This window comes from Pezoporus flaviventris, unplaced genomic scaffold (genome assembly GCF_033815535.1).
Source record: "Pezoporus flaviventris isolate CSIRO_AGI_PZ_B2104156 unplaced genomic scaffold, CSIRO_AGI_Pfla_v1 ptg000036l, whole genome shotgun sequence".
Classification (NCBI taxonomy): domain Eukaryota; kingdom Metazoa; phylum Chordata; class Aves; order Psittaciformes; family Psittacidae; genus Pezoporus; species Pezoporus flaviventris.
In genome coordinates, this window is record NW_026892584.1 from 32,141,086 (window position 1) to 32,154,643 (window position 13,558).

Genomic DNA, 13,558 nt, shown 5'->3' on the forward strand with positions numbered 1-13,558 from the left:
CTCTTCTTTTGATGGCAAACTTCATGACAAGCAGCAGGTGGGGGAGCTAGTGCAGAGGAGAGAACAGCACGTTTCCCTCCCATATCCACCTACATTCTCTACTTTGGGGGTGAATGCTGTAGCTCTCTCTTAATCTCAGTCAAAGAACAGCCTGAAAAACACTGGAGAGTGAAGATTATCAAAATAAGAGACCATTATGGTAGGCTGCTCAGCTCCCTGGAGAACTTCAATTTACCATCTGCTTTTTATCCAGTCCTCAGTCAACTTCAGCCATGTGGTTTCCTCAGGGGGTGTCACAGTGATTAATGCTGATTTTCTGAAGGGGAGATATTGCTGTAGTGTTGTCATTCACTGGATGAATTCCTGAGTGCTGGCTGGAGCAGGCATGGCTTTGGATGAGCTCCATGCATTCACTCTGACCAGTAGGGTAAAGGCACAGCTTTGCTTCCCTGTGGATGGAGCCTTGGTAGCTCAAACACAGTGATGTGAGACCACTGCAATTTTCACCCTGTTTCTAAAGACTTCTGGTACAGAATTTAGGTGCCATACTAGTAGTGTCCTGAGTGCAATACAGTAAGGAGGTTAATTAGGGTTTTTTACTGAAGTATGAAAATTCTCTCTTGAGGTGTGTTGGTTTTTGTTGCTACCAATGACATCACTGCTGTAGATAGCTGTGCTGGAAACAGTTTAGTCCAGACTACTTCCCCAGCACACAGCTCTTCCTAATCCAGAGGATGGGGAGAGCTGCGTTATGGCCACTCTCTCCTTCCACTCCAAACTGAATGAGGAGCACCCCAAGTAGACTGGACTATATCAGATGAACCTTCCAAGCTGACTCAGGCACAGTGACTTTGGGTGAGTAAATACGACAGCCACACTCACAGCTGCTGCAGTGGGTTTGAGACACTTGATAGTAGCTGGATGTCCTCAGCCAAATGTTGTGTGTTGGATTTCTCAGATCAGTTCTTATGAATTCAGTCTTCATAGCTTTCATCAGGCAAAGCATGTGACTTGGTTTGAAGTGCTAACACTGCTTTCCCCTGCTATTAGTTATCTTCTTTGATGGGAAATCTTGAATTGCACCAGTCCCTTTGACTGTAAGGCAGGTATTTGATAGAAGCTCATCTCTCGCAAGTCAGTCTGCTCTCTGAAAGACTGCACTAAATCCCTAACAAAGGCTTTCACTTCTCTCCTGAAACAGAAAACCTTGTCACTATTACCTTGTGATACTTAGGCTCTCTCTCTCCCATGGGCTTCTGAGTTAAAGGGGTGATGACTGTCACAGCACAACAGGTTTTACCCACAGAGGTGCCCAGACACATCCTGGCAATACTCCCTTCCTGTCAAACCCCATCAGGGTCTCTGTCCACACAAGCCTGGTGATCGGTTCCCGTAGGAGCAGGTGGTAGCTCTCTCCAGCAGCACAGGCATTGCAACTAGCTGTGATGTAATTAGTGGTGAGGAACAGAACATTCTTTGCAGGGATTGTTTGAGAGCCTGAGACAAAAGTTTTTTTCCATAAGCTGGTGGGTTAAGTAATTTAGAAATCTTAAATGTTATGCTAAGCTCTAGCAAGGTTTCAGATGATGAGAGAAGGAAAATCATCTCTATGTCATCTGAGAAAACAAACAATAACATGAAGTAATAAGTTCTCAGTGGCTTCTTTTAAAAGAAATATATCTGGGACAATACAAAATAACATCAAAAACTTATGTATAAAAAACAACACAATCTGAAACATGTTGACTAGAGACTTTCCTCTGGTAACAGGATAGTGGAAAAAGCTATATAAAAAGGGTAAGACCCAAGGAAAAATGGCTTCATTGTGCTTCTGACAAGTCCAGACAGTGGCTACAGTTTGCACTGAAAAGAGGTGTTTTTCAATTACTAAAATAGCATCCAATATCCTCTCCCTCCTCATTGTGGGAGCCATGAGGACAAAGCATGGAAAGGGCAGGTAGGGGCAGCCTGCAGTGGGCAGGATCTGCTACCCTAAGAATGGGCAGAGGAGGAACACCGAGCAAGTACTGCAGCCATGCAGGACTACTCTTGCCAAGGACTGGCAATAAAGCCCAGAACCATCCTAGCACGTGCAAGCTCCTGTTCATGCAAAAAAAGATCATCTCATTTTGATGAGTAGATCCTGCTTTCCTACCATCTGCTAGTTGTGTATTTACTGCACAGTGAAGACTGAAATATAATAAGTAGCCGAAAGAGCAAGCCATATGGTTTCTGATAGACCTCTGAATTATCTGCAGGGTCACCAGGAATCACTCAACCATCTAGCTGAATACTGAGACCTCGAGGAGCCATTTACACTTTTGCAGCAATAATTTCATCTCTCTTTCCCTTGTATGTGGGTTCTTTAAGTTTAGAAGGAGGGAGCATTTATTTTTTCAACATTGGGGAATCTCACTCTTCAGAGCCACAGCTAATCACTGCTGTACCAGGCAGCCACATACAGTACCTAGCAATGGAGGGCAGAGCAGTTTGTCATCTCCTTGTTTGCCTAAACCCATTTATCACAAAGCATCTGGCGTGCAGAATAGCATTGCCACAAAAAATCAGCTGATCCCAGGTGGTATGTCAGAGCCCACATTCAAATGAGAGAGCTCATCCCCTCTCTCCTGGCTTCTTTAGACCTCACTTTCTGGATACTTTGGTCACCATGGCAGACAGCCAGCACCTTCCAAGGACAGTGACACTACATCCCTCTGGCTGAAATAGCACAAGTGCTTTTTGAAGTTAATCTTTAATAAGTATGTATGAAGTTGCAAGAGGGGACGGGAGACAGGAAGCCTTGTGGGTCTGGTTGAAAGACGCAGACATGAACACCTCTAAATGACATATTTGAATTTGGCTTCTTTCATTAACCAAAGGCCTTTGTTGCCTCTATATTGCATAGGAGACAACAGAAAAGAGGAACTGTTGTCAAGCCTTTCTGCAGCAGGCAGGAGTCCACATTAATCACCCCATACTTGCTGCTGACAAAAAGGGCACATCCCACTTTGAACTATCATGACAGTTAGAAGCCACTTGTAAATTAATGCAGATAACCCCAGAAGACTATGGCTGGTTAACAGGAGTGTGGTGATTGACTCACAAAATGAAAAAAAAAGAAAAGGAAAATGTAATCAATAATTCAGGAGGTTTCCTGAATGAGGTATTATATGATGCAGTGTGCTCCAAGCCCTCAGCTATCATCTGTGCTTTCTGCTTACAGCCCACTGAAGCAAGTTAAACATTTTTTTCTCTCCTTTGATGCATATATAAACAGATAATCTCATTGAAGTGACATGGCATGATTACACATGTATTGATGATACTGGACACGCACAGCCCTATTTTATTTATCTGTTACCATCAGCAAGGGTTCTTAGAGGCATGTTACCGTATTGAAGACACAACCCTATATACTTATACCGGTATGCAAATCCAGCAGTGTAATTTTAGATTATGCACCTAAGAATGCAGGAGCTAGTCTTTCCATAGTACTCACTTCTTGAAAATAAGAAAAGTTGTTTCAAATATTTCATTCTATACCTAGCAAAGGCTATCAGCTGTTTTGCTTTCCCCCCAGTCCTTATCCATTAACCCCACAGAAGTACTTTCTGAAACTTAATTTAAAATCCATATTTAAATTTCTTGTTTTGAAATGTTTTCCAATCACCATTCCTACTTCTATTCTCTTCAGTGAAATGAGTGGAGTACTGTCAGCAGATGGAATAAGGCAGACCTGTGAACACTTGGCCTTGGAGAGAGGCTTAGTAAGATTTTCACCCACTAACTGCAGGACTTTTTCTAGCCCATGCTATGCAAACACATGCCCACTTTGCTACTTTAAATTAATCTAACTCCTGACACAGCCCTGCAGGTAAGCAAAGCTGCTTTAATGGCTTTAATACCCATCTTCATCTCTGCATGTTTCAGTTCATTGGAAGAAAGGTGTTGAGTCAAAAGACACTGCAGACATAGTCCTGTGAAAAGCAGCAAAGAGGAGATGCACAGATACTGGTGGTCCCAATTTCATTGCCAAATCCCTGAAGATCTGGTGAATCATTAGTCACACCAAGGACAAGGAAGCATCTAAGAAATTCTGTCTCTTGAGCTGTTTCAATATCCTGCTTTGGGACCCAGAGAGACCTCACTGCTCTAGTGGCAAAAGTAGAAATGAGGATTCATCTGGAAGTTGATGTGTTTACCAATTTTTTTTGGCTCCACAAAACATAAGGAGCATGGATGTATATTCAAAGGCTTCATTGATTTTAGCACTAATCTCAATTATGGGATATATCTGCAAGGAATTTTGTCATCCCCCCATTTTACCAGAAGGAAATATTCTGGCCACTCAGTCTTCTAGAACGGGGCTCTTTCAATTGCTGGTTTTATATAGTATAAATTAAATGTAGCCTGTATTGCAAATGGAAGCATAACTCTGATCTAAGGGTAAGGCCTACATGAAGCAGCAAGGAGAAACAGGTCCCCACATGTGACCAGTCCCCATTCATGACAAGTGCACAGTAGCCCTGCCATGCTGAATTGTCAGCTAAATATGCAAATGCAGCACATAGAGGCCTTTGAAAATGCTGCTTCACTGTCTGCAATTTATGGCTGTACACCAGAATATTTCCTGATGGGACTTCAGAGTGAATTTCCATTTTTCTGCTCCTCTTTGCTCACAGACATCCAAAAATCCCTACATTAAACTTAAGCAACTTATATAAGAAGTACAGTTCCAAAGAGATTTACACCCCTGCTTCTTCCACATCATTCATAAATGATGGAAATGTCCTTTGATAACACTATTCCCAAGCCATTTCCTCAGCTTGAAATTGAGCTGAACATCTACTGCATAAAAATTTCTAACTGGAACATAAATCAGAACTTTTTGGCATAGCCACCTGTTCCATGATTTATAGTTGACTAGATTCAGAAATAAAGGTTTTCAAAACACAGTGTCTTGGAGCTGGGAAAAAAAATACTTTTTTTTTTTCACTTCAAATCCTTTAAGTTACTGTAGTTACTGTAGTAGACATTTTAAACTTACAGGATGAGCCATAAATTTTTCTCCTTGCAATTGTACAGGTTGATGTGCGACATGTTGTACCCTCCACATTTTAGAGAACAAGAATACACTAGTGACATCCAGAATACACCCAGATACATTAGTGGTTAATTCTACCAAGAAGCCCATGAAAAAACATTATTGTACAGAGAGAGCTTGGGTGGAACAACTTGCAGTAAATAAGGCCAGGATTTATGTAGAGAACAAGAAAGAAAAGATAAAATGCTTGATAACGGAGCACAGCACAAAATGCATGGCATGAGACAGAAAACCCACGTCGTGTATGTAATAACATAAACCAAAGGTTGTCTTGTAAAGCAGGCATAAGAGGAATTTAGGTGCCTGGACAATCCTAATTCTGGCATTTCCTAGTTCTGTGAGTGCCTGACTACAAATTTAACAATTAGAAAAAAAACCAATACATGGAATACTATCAAAGTTTAATCTAGTGGTTTGTTTATAGGGGAAGTTGTGCCTGTGGCAAAGTCATGGTATAATTAAAAAAGGAAGGCAGGCCTGCTATTAGAGAACACAGTAGTGAGTCAGAGTTAGAACCCTAGCTTGGACACAGGTTTCTGTGTAACCTCAGATAGTGTATTTTCTATGCTATAAAGTAAGAACAATGGTATTTCCTAGGTATTTGTGACATAAATTAACTTTTACTTCCTGGCACATGGGACCTGGCAAGGAAGTGTTCCACTGAAAAAAATGTATAAGAACCAAAACTGTAAATAAATATTAGTCACTATATCACTTACAAAGCTACAATTTGTCCTACGCTTCCCATTTTCCCATCTTCTTAGTGCTTCATGGAAATTCTGCAACTATTAAAATACAATGCAGCACCTTAACTATGAAGCCGAAACAAGCACCTCAAGCACGAAAACATCCTCTGCCCAGAGCTGAACTTAAAAACCAGGCAACATTTGCTATGCTACTAAAATAATTTAAATGATGAAGATTTCACAGGTGTCCTTACCTTATCATTAGCTGCTCACATGAAGATTAGATCATTACATTGAACTCCTATTGGGAAAGGACGTTTCCCAAGCCCTAGCTTATCTTTTCTAGTGATTTTGCTAAATACGTACTGATAAGAGGAAGCCTCAGAGCTGCTCAGGCATTTCGTGCACACCTTAGTGCCTTTTCCTACCTGAACCATGTATGCCTCCTGCTGGCTAAACTGCTTGAGTCTTCTAATTTGGGTCAACAAACTAAATTCAATTGGATAATATGTTGGTTGATTTTATCTGGAAAAAAAAAAACAAAAACAAAACAAACAAAACCCTCAAACAAATATAAAGAAAAGGGGTTTGCCCTTTTTAGCCTCTTTTCTTTTTTTTCTTTTTTTTTTTTTTAATTTGAAGTCATAAATGGTTACATTCACTTTCAGGGAAAAAGTTCATTTTTTATGGAAATGTGACCTTCTTGTACAGGTTTAAAAGATATTTAATGTAAATTGAATTTGACCTGTCAAGATATAATAGAAATTCTGTTACAATGAAAAAAAGCAGTAGGGCTTTGGTCATTTTGGTCATTAAAATACTCAGAAACAAAGTTAGTACTGCTGTCCCCTACATGTACCAGAGATGCTAAAGAAGGCCTCCCAACACAGTAGAGGAAGAAAGTCCACATCTGTCTACTCTGCGCATTTTGTTATTTAATGTTAGCAGTGCAGTGTCCTAACATCCACCTGTTTCATAGCTGATAACATGTTCAAATCTTTGCCTAGTCAAGGAACACTGACATCTGAGTTTACTGCTTAACAGGTTGACATTTCAACCAATGTTTTTTGACCTTCTGCACTCCACATTACATATTAATTGTGACACAAACTATTAATGATCATATTAATGGACATGAAAACCTCCTCCAAAGAGCATGCAGATCCTCTCCACAAGGCTATTTTCCTTTCCAAAGCTCACAGAGCTGTTAAACATAGCTCTTTCTCTGGGTGCATAAGCACCTGTAGGTATCCTTTTAACTCTTAGTACAATCTGACCAGTAAACTGACTAAATAACAAACCAGTGCACACAGAAAGGAAAAGACTTAACTATTTCCTCTTATTGAGCTACATGTTTTTACATATAATACTATGTTTTTTAAAACTTTTTTCAGCACCTGAGGGCATCCCTAGTGTACTCATTTTCCTATAATGTAGACACTCAGTGGGAGTTTGCTGTACATGGTCGTAGCAGGTAAGTCTGCCCAGACCAGTATGCAAAGATCCATGCAGTTGGCTGAGATAATAATTGTTTAAACCAATCAACCTTAGGACCACAAATATGACAGTCACCTTCATATTCATAGAAAGTTCCTCAATTTTCTTGGCCTTCACAGCTTCCCCTCGCACATGGAAAAACACATCAGCAACTACCACACAGAGAGCTTAGATTAAATTTACTGTAGGTGGACCCCTTGCTAGGGGTGTTAATGAGGAGCAGATGAGCAGGAATAGGAAACCCAAGAAGGGGTGTGTAACTGATGATGGGCAAGAGAAATTACCAGGCACAGCCTGAACCTGGTTTGCCTTTGCATTAAATTGGCTTGTTTGGGAACTGCCAAATAAGAGCTAAAAAGATCAGAGTGCTTCATGCAGGACTGGAGATAGGCATGGCTAATATATTAGTGCTCTGCCTGAGTAAGGAAGGCTCAGTCCACAGAGAAGAAAGCAGACTTAGCAAGACGAGAAACTTAAGCATGATGAAAAGCAGAAATGAAATTATTGTTTTAAAGCTCTTGTTATGAAAGATAGAATAACTTCCTGCTAAAAAGGAATTCATATTTTCAGGATGAGATAGTAAAAATTTCATTTTCCAGTTTATTTCAAGACAAGCCTAGATTTTAGGGTGACACCTCCTCTTTTCCTTCCCATGAAAAATCCAGTCATACATCTTCCCTCAAACAGCAAGACTGCTGCTTGTTATATATCATTCTCAGCAGGCAGCTGCACAGAAGGGATTCAAAGGGAAAAGGTGACACTTGCACCTTATAAGGGTCTTTTTGTTATTATTTTGTGTTGAGGTTTTTTTTTAACTTGACAAACTATGTTTGGTTTATCAAACTGAGGTACATCAGAATGAGAGACAGAAATAAAACAATGTGACTGGCTTCACAGCACCACATGCATTCCCCTCAAGATGGACCTGCTCTAGGTCTACCCTGAACAGTTGAGTAGGCTGTTGGCTTTGAGACATCCCACCCCACTTGGAGGATTAAACACTTTAATATAAATCTGACAGCACAACCTGTATCTTTCCATGCCTAAGGTTCACTGGTAATCTTGTTGTTACTCAGATAGTGTTTATTTCTCTTCTAACAAAACACGCAGTCATTGTTTGTTTGCGCTTAATCCCTCAAAAACCTGCTGCTGTATTCACACTGTGGAGGAGTATCACTTAGCCTGGCTCCAACCTTTCAACACACGTTAACAGATGTGACAATGATATCCAGAGCTTGTTTTTCCTGCTGCAACATCTTAAAGTCATACCCAGGTTTGTAATGTGGCATTATAAAAATGACCTCTTGAGTTTCCAGTCCATCTTTCTGACTCTTAGAAAACAGAACATAAACTGAGCCTGTTTTGCATTCTTTTTCAATCCTTGCATTCCCAGCTTGTGGTCTCTAATATGCTGGATACTTTCTTTTCGACAACCCTCACAAGAAGAAGATACTTGCAGGCAAAACTCTGTCCTTTGTGGAATTTTCTGTCTTTTTCTGCCCAGATAATCATGCAAGGGGAAGCAATTAGCTCACAACTGTTAGATCTGTAGGTAGTGCATACAGTGATAATAGTCTTACTCCTTGCTGGATTAGCTCCGAAAGGTTAACAAAAGCATAATGCAGTGTGCATGTCTTTATTTTCACTGATGCCATCTGCAAAAATATGAAATGCACAAAAGTCCAGATATGTTCAGTGAGATAGTGGGTTTTAGGTAAAAAGTTTTGGTCTGGGTTGACTTTTGGGGTTTGTTTTTTTTTTTTGTCTGTTTTTCCAAGAATTACAGTACACATTTTTCCTGATTTTGGATGAAGATGAAAGTGAATTGTTTACTTCAAGAAATATTCAAATTGCTTACACAAAGTAGAACTGTGTTGCTCATTTTGTGCTTCCCCCCCCCCCCCTTTTTTTTTTTTTTACTCAAGTGATTCTTATGGTTCTAAATGAGAGAGAAGCACAATTTGCCCTTGGTGAATCAGTGCTGGCTTTTCCCAATCACGTGCTTCATTTGACTTGTTACAGTCCCCAAGGAGAGTAAGACTGATGTGCCTATAATTTCCTTTAAGGAGGTAAAGGTTAAAGACAGAGGTGTAGAAAGTGTTGAGAACCTCTCCTTTTTCAGTGTTATTATTGACTAATTCACCTGTCTTGATTAACAGTGGGCTAATACTTTGTTTCTGTTCCTGCTTGTTGTTTACATATCTGAAGAACCCTTTCCTGTGGTTTTTGACATCTCTGGCCAATTCCAATTCAAGCTGAGCTTTTGGTTTTCTAATGAATCTCTGCACACCCTGGCAATGCCCTTGTAGTTCTCAACAGGTATTTGTCTGCTCTTCCATCCCTGTTTAAATTTGGTTCAGTAATGGCATTCACCCAAAAGAGAGCATGGGGCTCTGCCCAAGAAATGGCACCATCAAGAAACACATCAGCACTTTGAGCCAGAGAGGAAGGAAGGGATGACACGGAAACAATCTCCCGCAGTGTGGAAAGTCTCCAGTGTCCTCCGTTGAAATGATGTAAAGCTTTGCCAGAAAGCAGCTCGCTATGTGCCAGCCTAAGCAGTGTGCTGTGAACCCCATTCAGTTTTGGTATGTTAGTTCTAAACTTATTATTTATTCATGCAACTTTTATCTTCTTTCTTTTTACACTACCATGTAATAATTTGTTTCAGAAATAGTTACTGTTATGCAAAACAGCAGACTGTACTGAGAAAATCATGTTTCAGCAAGAATCTAGTACAATCCTTATCGTCCTGCATACAGATTCTAAAGCAAAAAAAAAGGTATTTCACAACTTTAACAACACATCCACCCTCTTTCTTTTTTCTGTTTTTTTCACTGTCTTTCTCAATCACCTCTAGGAACAATTACCAGCTGGTTAGATAAATCAGCTTGCCCAGAGACTCTTAAAACAAAGCAGCCTTCTGTATGTCCCAGACAAGAAGTCACAGAGAAAACAGTTGTAGCTAGATAAGGGTATGCCCTGGAAATGAAAATCAAGTGAACAAGCAGAATGAGAATGTGAGTAAACTAGAAAATGTAAACAACCATCTTTGCCAGAAAAAATACAGAGTAGATAAAGCAGATCTGATTAAGAGACACATGCTTATAGGGGAAGAGACAATTTGGAAATAGATGGGTTTTGGAGAAATATGTTTTGACTTATGCAATTAATACACAACAAGTAGAAAGAACCAGTATGGACTGTGTAGCATGAACAGCTTATAAAGAGTAGCACAAAACCAAGGGAGATATTTTTTTTCTCAGTCCAGAGGTTTTTTTTCCAAGGGAAGGCTCAGCCATGGGGGGTCTCTATGTACACTGTATAGAAGTATCAACTATGCTTGCAGGAAATTTTTATCACCCCCATTTACTGACAAAAGAACCACAGTGCAAGAGTTTGTACCCTCTGCGAGTACACTGTGACTGGCCTGTGTTGTAGTTTCCCAAGTTGACAGAAACAAGACAAGGCAGCAGGGGAAACCAAGGCCTCACATAGAAGGTAGTCAACATGAAGACACCAAAAAAACTGCAAAAACACAAGAGAGTTCACAGTAAAAGACAACCCCAACTCTCTCTGTGCTTCCAAAGGTCAAAAGAGCTTCAGCTCCTCTCTGCATAAGTAACTTCTTCCAGACATCCTGGCAAATAATTTCTACAGATAGAGACTAGGAAAGGGAAGTGGTGCATCCTCAAACCTCTGCTTCTTGCTTCTCTACTGACTGGTCACCAGATGCAGAAACGTGGCTCAGCACAAGTATGGCTGGGAGTTTGTGCTTCTCTTCTGAAACCAGCCCAGCTTCCCAAATTAGAGATCCAGAAAGCAACATAATCTGGATTGTCAACCAAAGAGAAAAGGCAGGAGTAGCAAAAGAAGCAAGAAGGTTCAGGAACAGTGAAATTACCTGCAATGCACTGTTTCCACAATAACCCACAAAAGGGAAACTTACAGCTCCTCTACTCTTGATGGATGATAAGACAACAGAGAGAAAAAAAAACAACAGGAAAAGGGGTTTCATCATCCAGAAGGTCTTTGTTGCAATTTCTTTTTTTCATTTTTGTAAAACATTACATCATAAAATAAAGATAATAGCAGCAAAACTTATCAAGATGGCACAAGCACATTCTGCTCGGTACCCTGGTAATGACATTTATGGAATTGTCCCTTTTCTGAAAATGCCTTTATAAAGCACTATAAAATCTTATGGACAGAGAGTAAGAGGGACAGAGACAAAAGTGTAGATAGAACATGCTTGCAAGTAGATTTACTGATTGCTTATACTATAATCTAAAGTTGATCAGGAAAAATAGGTCAGCATCCTACCAAAACAGTTTCCCAAAATTTTAAGGAAGTTCTTTTCAATTGCAGGGCTGAAAAATCACTGATAATGAGGTTTCAGCCTCATTATAACCACAAGGTCCAGATCAAATTCTGTTAGAACATTGAAAAAAATCCATTTAAAACTACATTGAAACCCTGGCCTGAATAAATTTAAATTGCTGGTAAGCTGTGATCCAGATACAAATCCTGTCTTTTTCTAATTATAGCTACTACATGTCTCCGTGATCTGGGAAACTGCTAAATGGTAGTCTGAAATCTGGTATGTTTGGCTTACATCTCACAACAGGCACTGTAAGCTTTCCTCTTTAAGCACCCAGCTCTCACAAGGGAAAAAACGAGTGTGTGGGTGGAATATATTTGAGAGATTAAAGTGTTCTCTCTCACATGCCAAATATCACCTGCCTGTGATTTGCTCTCAAGGACCTGAGCCAAGGAAAGCAGATCCTATTTGCCTCAAAAGGCCACCTGCTAGAGATACGTTCGCTTTCCCCTGAAAGCACTGCTACTTCCTGGTGATAAGACTCAGCTCAAACGTGACCTGTAACCAAAGATGAGAGAGCACAGAATTTCACATCTACCTGCATGGAGAGTGAAGGCATCGCCACTAAATCCACATGCAAGAACCGATTACATGGGCCGTGCGAAGGTTGGACATGTGCACATGTTCACTGGGGACCTTTTTTAAACTGGTGTCTGAGAACTCACCATGTTGTGGATAAGACCTGTCTTTAGAGTGACCTTCTCAACCCAGCATGATTCAGCTCACAGAGCATGTGCTGGCTAAATCAGAACTCCAAATTAGCTTTCACAACTGCTTCCTCAGTTGTTTGATTTCAACAGCATTAGGCAATAATCTAACATCATTATGTACTTCAGTTGCACTGGCAGGAGGAAAAAAAACATATGGTCCAGCTCAGCAATGGTATTGAGGAGAATGATTGCTACTGATAGTAAAGGAATTGGGGACTTTGGGAAGAATTAGGCAACCTAAAGGAAATTTCAGATCTGCATTGTTTTGCTGCTATATTTCAGGTAACTAGTTTCATACATTAATCTGCAAGCCTTTATTTGAGTTTCATAGATTTGTGTTGATTTGCTTTGTATTATCACTGATGTTTAATTGCTAGGAAACTGTTTCTAAGGCTGGCCTTACCTGTATTTAGCACTGATATAATGCCATCCCAGTAAGTGTAAATGGCACTATAGAGATGAGTCAAAACAGCAGGTTTTTGCTCTAAAAAGCTTAGAAATAATAAACTAGCTCCACTTTACTGCGCTGATTTGATGGGAACAGATTTTGGCCTTAGATTAAACAAAACATAGTTCAGAACAAATAAATGTACAAGAAGGGCTGAAGCAGTTCCCAATCACGTTTCAAATTCATACCTATTTAGTAGAAGACTTCTTGTTCTATGTCAGTAGGCAGCATAACATAAAGCTTGAGTTTTGCCTGTTATTTATTTTTAGTGGATGATAGGAAAAGTGAGACCAGCAGACATCACGCAACCTGACAACACAAATACACCCCTGAGAAAACCAAAGCTGGCAAACAAACACCCCATTTACAGCATAAACACAAACTCTCCAGGAAAATGCAGGGTTTTTAAGGACGGGGTTTTTAACACCCTGAACTCACAGACATATTTTATTGTAGGTTAGAAAATTTTGTAGAAAATCTCTGGCATAGCTCATTAATGGCTTTGGAAGAAGCAGACTTCTACTAGAGACATCATAAAGCCAGACAGCAGAAGCTCAGATGATTTATAATTTCATAGCAACGACCAAAATCAGATTTCATGAATACAAATCACTGGTGGCGGTTATTTCCTGTTATTTCTAATAACATTTATTAGAAATAATGTTCCCTATTAAAGGATAATGAAATTCAGAGACTGCCACATGGATGAAGATACAAATCTTTTCAAAACCA